At 36.6% G+C, this 12,801-nt stretch overlaps 1 protein-coding gene across 1 annotated transcript in view; it reads right to left on the bottom strand.

Moving 5' to 3' along the window:
- MAP3K13 (mitogen-activated protein kinase kinase kinase 13) overlaps nt 1-12,469 on the bottom strand; it is a 172,628-nt gene extending 160,159 nt beyond the window's left edge. The window contains exons 1-2 of the mRNA XM_047788263.1: nt 12,409-12,469; nt 9,692-9,818 (exon numbers count right to left, since the gene is read on the bottom strand). The gene's annotated coding sequence lies outside the window, so the exon portion shown is untranslated. The remainder of the gene's footprint in view (nt 1-9,691; nt 9,819-12,408) is intronic.
- Nucleotides 12,470-12,801: the final 332 nt, after the last annotated feature.

The raw sequence follows: 12,801 nt of genomic DNA, 5'->3' as shown, positions 1-12,801 counted from the left end.
AAAAATAGAATTCAGAAAGTATACATCTCATAAACAAAAAGATATGGACCACTGTATAATGTCCCATTTAACTTCACATGTACACAAGGCAGCTCTGATTTTGGTTACTAAAAATCACTTTGGTGATTTTCGTAATTTCTTGAATTAGACTTTCGTGAAGTCTAATTCACCTGCTTAACTCCCAACCCTCCACCCCAGTTCAGTTGTTCATTGTATAAAAACTTATTTTCCCCTACTTTTATGGATTATATAACCTTACATTAGTTTAAGGTATACAATACAATAATTTGATATATGCATATATTGCAAAATGAAAAACCTATTTCTAAGCCTCCAATTCTGTATTAAAAGGAAGCCACAATCACTGGAATCTCATACTACTCCACAAGTAGGAGAAATTAGAGTAACTGATGTCCTTGTTGGTATCTTTGACAGCGGACTTCTAAAAATATCCAATTACTACATTTGAATTAACCTTGGAAATGTCCTAAATGCAGCAGAAGCAGAGGCTGATAGCAATGACTGTCATGTCTGAGACATAGCAGAAGCTTCATTATGGATGGATTTTTATATGTTTTATACCAAGAGGGCATTTCCTAATAACAAAACCAAGTTTTTTCTATAAGAGTAATTTTACAAGTTGTTACAGTTAAGACAAACAGGTTTTCTGGGTTTCTATGACTCAAATGTCAGTGACCCGTGCCACAGAACAGTTAATGATTCAAGTCCAATTATCATTTCTGAGCAAGCTAACTCTTTAACGAGTCAAATTTATAATCTGCCTTTGGATTGGAGGAACTTCTATATATTAAATTTATCTATTTTAATGTTACAATGACATTTTCTTTGTTTTGTTCTCTTTATATGTTTTCATCCCATTGTACTATATGCATTTTTAGAAGCCACTTCAAATATTTAGAACAAAGCAAGCTTTAAATATATTTAACTCATTTTAAATATACTTAACTCATATTAACTTACAAATATTAAGTCCCCATAATTTGGTTTATAGGACTCATTGTCCCAAATGTGCACCTCTGAGAATACAAGTTAAATTCATTCACTTAATAAATATGTTCTAAGCACCTACCACGTGTCAGGCACTGTTCCAGTGGTGGGAAGAACACTGGTGAATAGAATGTCAGTCAAGAGCTAAGTACCATGAGGAGTTCCTATCCTGGCTCAGTGATTAACAAATCCTATTAGGAACCATGAGGTTGTGGGTTCAATCTCTGGCCTTGCTCAGTGGGTTAAGGATCCAGTGTTGCTGTGGCTGTGGTGTAGGCCGGCAGCTACGGCTTCGATTAGACCCCTAGCCTGGGAACCTCCATATGCCGTGGGTTTGGCCCTAAAAAGACAAAAAAAAAAAAAAGAGAGAGAGAGAGAGATAAGTACTATGGAGAAAAATAAAGCGGGGGCAGGGAATAGGAGTGCCATGGGATGGTGGTGGTGGTGGCATCATTTTAAATAAGATGTCCAAGAGAGCCTTACTCACTGAAGGATCTGAAGTCGAGGGATTAAACCACATAGATATCTAAGGCAAGAGCATTCCAGGCACAGAGAATACCAAGTACAAAGTTGCTGAAGTAGAAGAAAGCTTAGCATTCTGAGGATCAGCTAGGAGACCAGAGTGGCTGGAGCTGACTATTGGGAGATGACAGAGAAATAACTAAAACAATATTTGCTCTTACCATGTGGAATGCATTGTGAAAACTTTCTGTTCTATGTACTTTCATTTCAAAAGCAACGCTGGTCACAATTTAGTAAAACACTAAAGAATTAGTTCCTCACCAATAAATTACAATGCACAACCAATGTAAGAAGAAGCCATTACCCACTGCTCAAGAATACTATAAAAGTCACCTATTCCTAACTAATGCTATCACCAAAATGGTGGATATCTGTTTTTAGGAAAATAATTGTTTAAGTTAATGTCAGTAGCTTATCTTAAATCATTAAAGATAAATTTAGGTACTCAGAGAAAAAAATTGGCATTTTTCTCTTCTAGAGACCATCAAACTTCCAGTCACGCTAACTATATTCTCTACAGCCTATCTCTACTCAGTCCTCAGACAATGCTAAACCAAGTAGGAGTTGTTTTTCATTAGGCCAGAAAGATAAAAGTTTAAAAAAAATTAAAGGAAAAATATATTTAACAAAACCTTTTTACCAGTACCTCGTCAAACCAACCTTAAATGCTATAATATAATAAATATCCTGGGTATGAGAGTAGACGATATCAGAATTTTAAATAAAATACCCATAGGGCCCATAGGTTTTCTCTGTGTTATGTGTTAAATATCTGATTAATTAGACCAAAAGTCAAACTGATATTAACTGTTAATTCCTTTGTCACAAGTAGTGGTATAAAGTGAAAAGAAACACCAAATCTCCTAAGAATCCAAATGCACAGAAAGCAAGTGGTACTAAAATGATACTGCTAGATCAGCAACTGCTACTCACAGGGAAAAATGTTTTTTATTTAATGACCAAATACACTAATATAAACACACACATTCACAGATACTTATAAGTAAAACAATATTTACTCTTACCACATGGGGTGCATTGTGAAATTTTCTATTTATTTTCATTTAAAAGAAAATGCTGGTCACAGCTTAGCAAACAAATCTTGCACACCATGTATATGTCACAACACAGTAACTGCTCTAGAGCATTATCAATACTAACACAATTTTAGGGAAATATATAGTCCTCCTCCTCAGAATTAGCCCACTACTGTATTCTATGTACTCAAGGGAAAAAAAATTAGCATTATGTTATTACCACGTAGCCAACCTAGACAGGCACATACTTTATAAGGTGCACTTAAATCATCCACCCTCCCAGGCCCAAGAGCTGAGCCCGTGGTTTGCAACTGTGTGACAGGATCCTACACATTTTATATAAAAGTCTTTTTTAATATACATTATTTCATTTGAAACTCACAACAGTCTGCTAGGGAAAGTATTATCAGATTTACTTTACAGATGATTAAGTTAAGGCTCAGAGAGGTTACCCGACTGTCTCAGTTATCAAATATCTAGTAAGAGGCTAGAGAATAAGAACTATTAACTTTTAGATTGAAGGCTCTATTCTCTAAATCATGTACCCTCTGAGAGCATAATCTGACCTCAAATATTTTTACCACTTCGTCCTCATTTTCTTAGTGTGAACTCATGTTTTTACAAGATACAACAAAAGACCTGATTCAAAACTTATCAAGCCAAGTTTATGCTTCTCTAACGATGAAAACTTACAGCCGTAGGACATGTATCCTTTTGGAAAGCACTGATTCTTCGGCTGTAGTCTAAAGGAATGCAAGCAATACGAAAGACCCTAAAGGCCAAGGAAACTGAAGAGAGATCAGAGGAAAGGACATAAAATGGAATGTAGTCATGGATTTTAGTCCCTTTAAGCCTTTATTTTTGTGAGAGGGTTCAATGGAGTGCTTTAATATGGATGAGACTTGAGGCTTTTGACAAGGATCTAACTCTTGATGAAGTTATTCAAACTCAAATCATGTATGCATAATGATGGTAGGCCCCAGGGTCTTCAAAACTTGTACTTAATGCTTTAAACATAAAACAAAAAAAAAATTTACTAGCAAGTCTAAAAAACTTGTGAAGAGTTTTGAAAAGCTATAACTCTTTGACCAGTAAATAACCAGATCGATAGATATTATGCTGAAGAACACAGCAAGAATTCCCATCGTGGCTCAGTGGAAACAAATCTGACCAGCATCCATGAGGACACAGGTTCAATCCTTGGCCTCGCTCAGTGGGTTAAGGATCCAGCGCTGTGAGCTGTGGTGTAGGTCGAAGACGTGGCTTGGATCCCGCATTGCTGTGATTGTGGTGTAGGCAAGCAGCTACAGCTCCAATTTGACCCCTAGCCTGGGAACCTCCATATGCCGTGGGTGTGGCCCTAAAAAAAAGACAAAAAAAAAAACCCAAAAACCCAAAAGAACACAACAGGAAAACTAAAAGAAAAAAAGGAAAGAAAAAGATTTTTAAAAGATATAGATAGCATACACACTGGCTAAATATGTTCACTGCTTTATTTTTTAATATTCTTCACTTCAAGTTGCAACTGATTTTAAAAGTTCTTATGAAACCAGCTGGGACTGTAGTCAGATATACGGATTTAATGATAATTTCCTGAATCTCTTTCATTGTTATTCAGGATATCTGATTGTCTAAAAGGGCTTTTGATCTTTGAAAGCATTGCCAAAATATTTGTTGGATGAGATAGCATAAAATCAAGTCGATTTTGTGGGGTAGAGAAAGAAGCCGAACTAGGAGCAAACCACAGGTTTGAAAATATTTAAACAAGGATAAAAATTAACAAAGCCTTAGAATGGAAAAATTCAGACCACTTTGCATGTTCAAATGAAAAACATATAAACAGTAAATCTTAATGACTACTTTTGTGCTCATTCCAACTTGTTTCTTTTATCTGCTCCAGTAAATAAATCTGTTTTTTGTTTTCTAAGAAAATATTAAGCTTTTAAAAATTAACAATAATGGAGTTCCCGCTGTGGCTCAGCAGAAACGAATCTGACTAGTATCCATAAGGACTCAGGTTGGATCCCTGGCCTCGTTCAGTGGATTCAGGCGGCGTTGCCGTGAGCTGTGGTGTAGGTCACAGATGTGGCTCAGATCTGGTATTGTTATGGCTGTGGCGTAGGCCAGCAGCTACAGCTCTGATTAGATGCCTAGCCTAGGAACCTCCATATGTCATGAGTGAGGCCCTAAAAAGACAAAAAAATAAAATAAAATAAAAATTAACAATAATAATAGCAACTTATATTTATTGAGTCTATACTTTGTGCCAAGCACTGCTATAAGCACTTCAAGTAGATTAATTCATTCACTCCTCATAACAACTCCATAAATTAGATATTACTCTTATCCCCTATTTACACATGAAAAAACTAAGGCACAGAGAAGTTAAGAAATTCAGGTAGTTTACCTAGCTAGCAAATAGTGGAGTCAGGATTCAAACTCAGGTCCTCCAGTTCCAAACCCACTACTCCACAAAACTGGCTTCAACATAACAAAATTTACCAGGGCTAGGGCTGCCTTTAAATCAGCATTGTGCCATATCACAATCTTTCTTTATATTCTGATTAGGAAGTATAGTGACTAATTTATATTTCCTAACAGGAGTCATACAGAGTCAGGTTCAGAAGTCATTACACACAAGTGACATCCTATAGAAGTGTCAAAGCAGTTTAAAAACAAAGCATGCCACTAAAATATTAACCATGGTAGAGGATTACAGGTGACTTTATTCCTTTTTTGAGGATATACATTTTTTTCCCTATATCCTAATTTTTATGAAGTGGACATGGATTACTTATATTTTTTAAAAAGGTTTTTAAAAGATGCCATTACCATTATTAGCATTAACATATACTAACTCACAATAAAATTATTAACGTTTGTTCTTGCTCTACTTGAAGAGAAAAAAATTCAAGACAGAGTAGGCTCTATGGTAATAATGAAATAATAATAGCTATTATTTACTTAATACCTAATATAGGCAAATCTTTTACATACATTTACTCTTCAGTAAATTCCTGTTCTATAGATGAAGACTGATCTTTAGAATGAATAATAAAATCAATTAATAGAACAGCTAGTAGATATTGGAGCCCAGATTCAAATCTGTCTTTACCACTCTTAAGAGTCCTTGCTCTTTCCACTGTACAAGGCATTTAGTCAAAAGAGCCCAGATCGCTACAATTGTAAAATAAGTCGGTCCACTTTCTGACATTCTTTTTTTTTTTTTATTTTTATTAGAGTATAGTTGATTTACACTGTGTCAATTTCTGCTGTATAGGTAGTTGGTTGTATGGGTAGTGACCCAGCCACATATACACACACACACACACATATATACATATTCTTCTTCTCATACAATCTTCCTCCATGGTCTAGCCCAAGAGATGGGATACAGTTCCTTACAGTAGGACCTCTTCTTGTCCACCCTTGTCTATGTGCCTGCCTCTAATTGGAGTACTTGAACCACTCAGAATTTGTTGCTTCTAAATACACTGTGGAGTTAGATAACAGTTAATTAACCTGTTAGAACTGTATCTAAATGTAAATACACTGAGTGAGAACCCAAGAAAAGCACATAGATTTTGTGTCTTATTATTTGGGAGCTCAGGCAGTTTTATTTCCTATTCATAAGTTGAAGTTGGTAGATAAATGACCAGTGGATAAGTTAGCTCTCAGTATTTAAATACAGGGATAACAGAATGTATACATTACATCATAATAAATCACCTTATTGCACGATAAAGTTTTTTTGGGATTTGAAAGGTAGATATCTGGTAGAATCTTCCATACAACAAGCAATCCCCTCTACAACATTCCCAGTGTTCAAACTCGGCTTAACTAACCCTCGTGACTTAAGTTCACTGCCTCTTGACACAACCTGCCCCACTGTTGGTTAGTTTTATCTGTACCTTCTCTTCCTTATAACTAAATTTGGCCTCAAATAACAGAGTACAAGTGTACTTCCAAGGAGTTTCTCCAACTCTTCCAAAGTAGAAGAAAATAGTCCTAATCCCCTTAACCTAGATCATCACAACTGTCCCTCCATGTAACCACAAACTGATTAAAAACAATTTTCTTATTCTTCAAGGTATATCCAATAATTAATATACAAAAACTGATTCTCTGTAGGTAACAGGACTAGTTAATCCGTCTTGCTCATACACAATAGGAATGCTAGGAAAGGCTTATGGATCTAACTCAATGTAAATTGAACAGCAATACACTCTTCAGTTTTTCCTTCTTTTTTCCCCCCACCCAAAACAATGCCGCAGAAGAGAATCATAAGATACCATTAACCATAATCTTGCATATAACTAGATTTTAACTTTCTCATTCTCAGAGCTTTGTCTACCTTTGCATCACTTGGATCCTGTGAATGAGCTTAAAACTTCCAAAATTCTTCAAACTGTCCTTACAGTTAAGACATTAGCCTAGAACAGGCCAAGTTTTGAGACCTTAAAATTCTGACTTTTTTTTTCTTGGAAGATTGGATATCTTCCTATGTAAAATTTGTGATTTTCACATAAAATACATGTGAAGAAATATATATATATTTGAGATAATAGATATACACATTTTAATATATAATGTATCTATATATTATATACACACACACACACATACCTCCCCAGTTCTATGTTCTCTATATAACATTTACATTCATATTTATCTCCTTTCTTTTAATAGTCACTTTTACCATATTTATCTTGACTCAGGAAAACACACTCTACCTTTGGATTCAATTCATTGCTATCCATTCTCTTTGCAAGAATAAGGAGTCCCACCCTAGGCAGCCTGCCTAATGATTTCCCCCCTGTGGCCAACAGTGATTAATCCCAAGGATCTCAAGAAGCAAAGCATCATCTAACAGAAATGATCATTTGCAAAACAAAGTGTAGTATAAAACACCTGACATACCATGACCTGTTCTAGTCCATTAATCGTGACTCAGCCGCTAGATTAGTGGCCTCCATTTTGATTTTAACAAGACAGACAAACATTTATTTTATATAATAGTTGTATCAGTTAGGTATGTATCTTATACAGCCTATTCTCAAGCAAGTTTCAAATAAAATCCCTCTACTAATAAAATGAAGATTATAATATCTTTAAATTTCTTGTATAACTCATTTTACTGACCCACTGCTATTATTCCAAAGTTGCCCCAATGAAAGTGTGGAGGGAAAGATGGCTAGAGAAGTAAAAGTCACCAGAAATTTTTGCTAAGTTCCAAGGCAGATAATCAGCCAATTTAAAGCAATAGTCTCAATATGGAATGCGATTATCCAAATATATCTAAATGATCTTTCAGGTTTCCTGGTTTATAACAGAGAGAACATTCTTTGGAATGCCTTAAGGCCAAACATCGAGAACAAAGTGAAATAATAACGGTAAAATTTATTTAAACAGTAGAGTCCTTAAATGGTAATTCAAATCAAATAAACTCCATCACATTCCGCATTAACGGAGAGGCTCAGAAGAACCATGCTGGTACAACAGGAACCTACGTTGTAAACAAAGGTCACAATATCTGTAACACCTGGGGAGGTCAGACACATGCTATAAATTGCATAGGAGCATTGATTTCAGCAGCACTAAGCACCTAATTTATCCACAAATCCTTATTAAAAACCTATCAAAATATCACCAAACTCTCCATGCAGCTTTATGATAAACTTAATTCATTGTGTAACCGCATTCCTCCTGAAGAGTGCAAGTAATCATAAGGACAAAAGTCATAAGGAACAGCAGCGGGCTCCTACAACTTACTGAATTAGGCTGCAGCTGTGCTGTTTGTTTCTTAGTATCATAAAACTAAAAACATGCTAATGGTAAAAAAAAAAAAAAAAAAAAGAAAAGAAAATAAAAGAAAAAGAAAGAGAGAGATTACAGAAAGAGATTACAGAAAAAAATGTCTTCTTCCTACTCTAGACTTACAGTCTCATTCCCTAAGGGTACCTCTGTCAATAGCTGCTTACATAGATTTGAAAAAGTTTTAGCAGTATATACAGAAATACATGCTTTTAAAAACACAAATGAAAACACACTATACATACAGTTCTATATGGTTTTTCTGACTTAATGTATCTTAGAGATTTTTCTTTATCTCCACCTATGGATCTACTTCATTCTAAGAGCAGGGAAGTACTACATTGTATGAAGCCATTTATTTAACCAGACCTCTGTTGAAGGATGTTTAGGTTACTTCTAGTTGTTCGGGTTTTTTTAATTTCAAATAATATAGTGATGAATATTTTTATATACAAATTTTTATGTGCAAGTGCAAGTATGTCTGAAAGATGAATTCCTAGAAGTACAGCCTATTTTTAGAACTGAATAAATTCTAAACAAGAGGTCATTTTTATCTACAGAGAAGACCAAGAAAAACTACAAGTTTAATAAGTAATGACTAAAAGGTGCCTAATATTATCACAAAGTTAGAAGTTTAGGTTTTGGAAATTGGAAACTCCCAGGCCTGGAAAGGTAAAATAGAAAAGAAAAAAAAAAAAAAGAGAGAGAGAGAGAGGAAGAGAGAGAGAAACTTTACCTCTGGGACAGAAAGATAAAAAGCCCTGGAGAATGAATCATCTAAGATACTTTTTTTTTTTTTTTTAAAGAACAAACAAGAAAAAAGAAAAAAAGAAAGTAACATAAATAAATCAGGGTTTAAAAAAAAAAAAGACTTTTTTGATCTCTTTTCTTGCTTCAACCTAAGGCATAAAATAAAACTGGCTAGAAGATTTGGGACATATACTATTACAGAGCCAATCTTGGATGTGAGATGATATAAATGACTGTTTGAGGCCCCATATCTACAGGACCAATACATTCTACCAGGCTCTAAAGTGTTAAAAGGAGAGCTCCCAGAAAAAATGAAAGTAAAGCAATAATCTTCCAGGAATAATATATCTTGTCAATCTCTTTAATTTCTGATCAGTTTTACAGAGAAATAGTAACAACTGCCTCATATATACTGATATCAAAACTCTTTTTGGAAGGTCCAGATTAAAATATAATTTAAAGAAATTCAGCCTGTATTTTTCAAACACAGTCCTACAGTTTTCTACGCCACTTCAGGGCTATTCTACTTCTCACCTAACATAAAATAGTTAACAACTTACCTTTCCCAAAGTGCTAGGATTTGAATGCCTTAATAAAATTTGATTCATGTTTTTGTCCATTAATGGTCCTTGGATTTCTTTAAATGAAGTCCATATTAGAGTCCACAGATAGCAGCGTTCTGAAAAACTGAAAACCTCAAGAATGTCAATGCATATACCTAAGTTAACACTTTGATACCAATTTACTATGAATAACACTATGAATCATTATTATGAATATAGGCATTTAGATACCCAAACTTAGTGGACATGACATTAAAAAGCAGACCGATAGCAAAATTAGACTTTAAGTAAGACATTAATATTAACATAAATCTAAAGGATCTCAAAATATTACTTTGCACCAAGTTCATATGTATCCTAAAAGGGCACCATAGTAAGAGCACTCAAAGTGGGGATGATTTGGATACTAACAATTTCCAGAAAGTGGGAAAAGAAGCTTTAAAGGCAGGCAACTTTTAAAAATTAGATGACTTCAATAATGTATTCACATTTCTACTTTCAGGTTTTTTCCAATCTATTTCTAATAACATCTTAAATTTCTTTAAATCTAAAAATGTTTACTAGCTTATTATTTATTAAAAAAAAAAAACAAAGCCATTAAGTCAGGTTTTCCTACTCCATTATGAGATTCTAGGACCACTTAGGAACTACTATCTCATTAGACAGAATGAAACCCATACATACAATCACCTCCCTAGATCTAAATCAATCACTGCATCTAGACAGTGATTCATGCCCAGATCTCTCTACACAGCCTGATGTGTCACTTGCACTTTTCTCCATCTGAGGGCTGAAAACAATCTGGTTATACTACTTGTTCTTTAGATCCAGTCCACTCTTCATCACATTCAAGACATCTAAACAAATACTTTACAAAGGAAACAATTTAACCTTTAGGGATTCATTCTTTTGGAAGCCTCCTATCACTCTTTGGAAGGAGTCAGTGTTGCCAAATTTGGCCTCTGTCTGCTGGTGCCAACTGAAACACAGAGTTTGGGGTAAAGGAGAAAAAACAGCTTTATTGCTTTGCCAGGCAAAGGAGGGTCACAGCAGGCTAATACCCTAAAAACTGTACTCCCCCGCCCCCCTCAGTGGAAAGAATTGCAAGGAGTTTTATAGTAAAAAGGAGAAAAACAGGTTTTCAGATAGGAATCGGGATTGGGACAAACATGCATTCTTCTTTCTATGGGGGAATCTTAGTCATCCAAAGCTGGAGTCAGAAGATCTCGGTATGATCATGATGGTGATCTTCTGGTTTACTGCCTAGAATAATAGTATTTACGAAAAGGGCATATTGATCAGAGATTAGAACAAACTAGGAAAGTTCTTGAGAAACATCATGTGCTAATAATCTTTAACCCACAGGCAATTATGGTCAGGGTGCCTATCTTTAGCTTACAGATTATTGTGTTCAGTGTGCATTTAAGCCAGGGAGAAGGACAAGGAAGGACCCTAAGCTGTTCAGTTTTAAAGTATTCATTTCTAAAAAAAGCATAAGGAATATAACTTTTCTCTGAGGTGTATAAAATGCCTATTTTATTATGTATATCTCTTAAGAGGGAAGACTGTCCTATTGTTGCTTGACTATTCTTCCCTTGTCTTTGCAACCCCTTCCTTCCCTGATCAGCAACTGTCTGCACCTGTCCCTTGGAACTCAAGGAAGGTTATGGAAGCTGAATGAGGCCTATTTCCTAAGAACAAGCAATGGGGAAAGGCATTTGTGCCCAGGAGCCCCACAGGGCCCCTCTGGGTTTCATTTATTAGCCTTATGTGTACACACCAGGAGAAAACTCTGACTGGATTTTTTTTCATCTTTGTTATGAAGCAATTCTCATTGACATATCAAATGTCAAAAGTACCCTAAGAAAACATTAAGAAAAAGGAAACTGAGTTCACACTGCAGAAAAGAAAGCACTTAGAATAGTAATCAGAAGCACAGCGCTACAACTGCAGCTTATCATTTGATGGCCAACTCCTGCCCAGTATCATTCACCTGAAGTTACTCGCAGAAAAGCAGAGGAAGCTGAAAGAAACCAAACTGATTGCCTTACCCTCTTTACCCACCCCAGAGAAAAATATTAAGACACTAACTTCCAATAACCACAAAACAAAAACAACAACGTCTGGAATCTCTACAGCACTGACATCCTCAAAACCCAAACTAAGCTAACATCACTTCTACATTCAGAGGTAAGGATGCTTAAGTTCCAGGGACATTCCCCCTGCTGAACCAGAACTGGGTTTCTGCCTTCATTAATTCATCCATTAGACAGCATCTAAAGAATGCCTAATAGTGGTGACAAGACACTGTCCTGGATTAAGAGATGAAAAGACAATGTCGCTATCCCTACTAGCAGAACAGGATAGGGGTCAGAGTAGGTGGGAAATGAACTCTAGGTGAGTTCATATCATTGCCCAGGTTCCATCTGTTCATCCCCAAGCGCAAATATTCATGAGCCTGTGATCCCAGTATTCTAGACTCCTACAATACTCAACCTGCGTTTCCTCAACGACCTCGGCCCTCACGACCCTGTTCCCAAAGTTCCCCGTATCCCTCTCTCTCTAGAGAGTCCCACACCAAGAAGCCTTTCCTCAGCCACCACCTCATGTGAGATCCAGGTTTCCCCACCCGAGCTTGAGGCTTCGACCCAGCTGAGAGCCCCCCAACCCCAACTTCCCCCCTTGCCCCTGTCCAGGTTCGGCCCGCAGGTTACCTGCCTGGGATCCAGGGTTCCAGGATGCCCACGGAAGCCCCGCCCCGCCCACCGCGACGCCCTCCACTACCAAGTACCGCCTCCGGGGCGTAACTTCCGGGCGTCAAGTCGGGCCAGAATGCCTCCGGGTCCCGCAGTCTGCCGAACGTCCAACACCGCTAGTGACGTCACTTCCGACCGGTTCCTCGGTTCCTTCGGGCTCCAAGCGCTTTACAGGTCTTGTTTACCCAGCGTTTCTCCATCTGCTTTCCTAAACTCCGGCTGCCTATGTTATTGCATTCTGGAGAGGTGTATTTTTTTTTTTCACACTTTGCCTGTTTTTGGAGCCTTCTCTCCTATGGTCACTTCCCCCTGCTCCTTCTGTACCTTCAACTCAGCTGTTCTCTGGCCGCG

This window comes from Phacochoerus africanus, chromosome 1, assembly GCF_016906955.1.
Source record: "Phacochoerus africanus isolate WHEZ1 chromosome 1, ROS_Pafr_v1, whole genome shotgun sequence".
NCBI lineage: Eukaryota > Metazoa > Chordata > Mammalia > Artiodactyla > Suidae > Phacochoerus > Phacochoerus africanus.
This window is presented reverse-complemented; position numbering and strand designations above follow the sequence as displayed.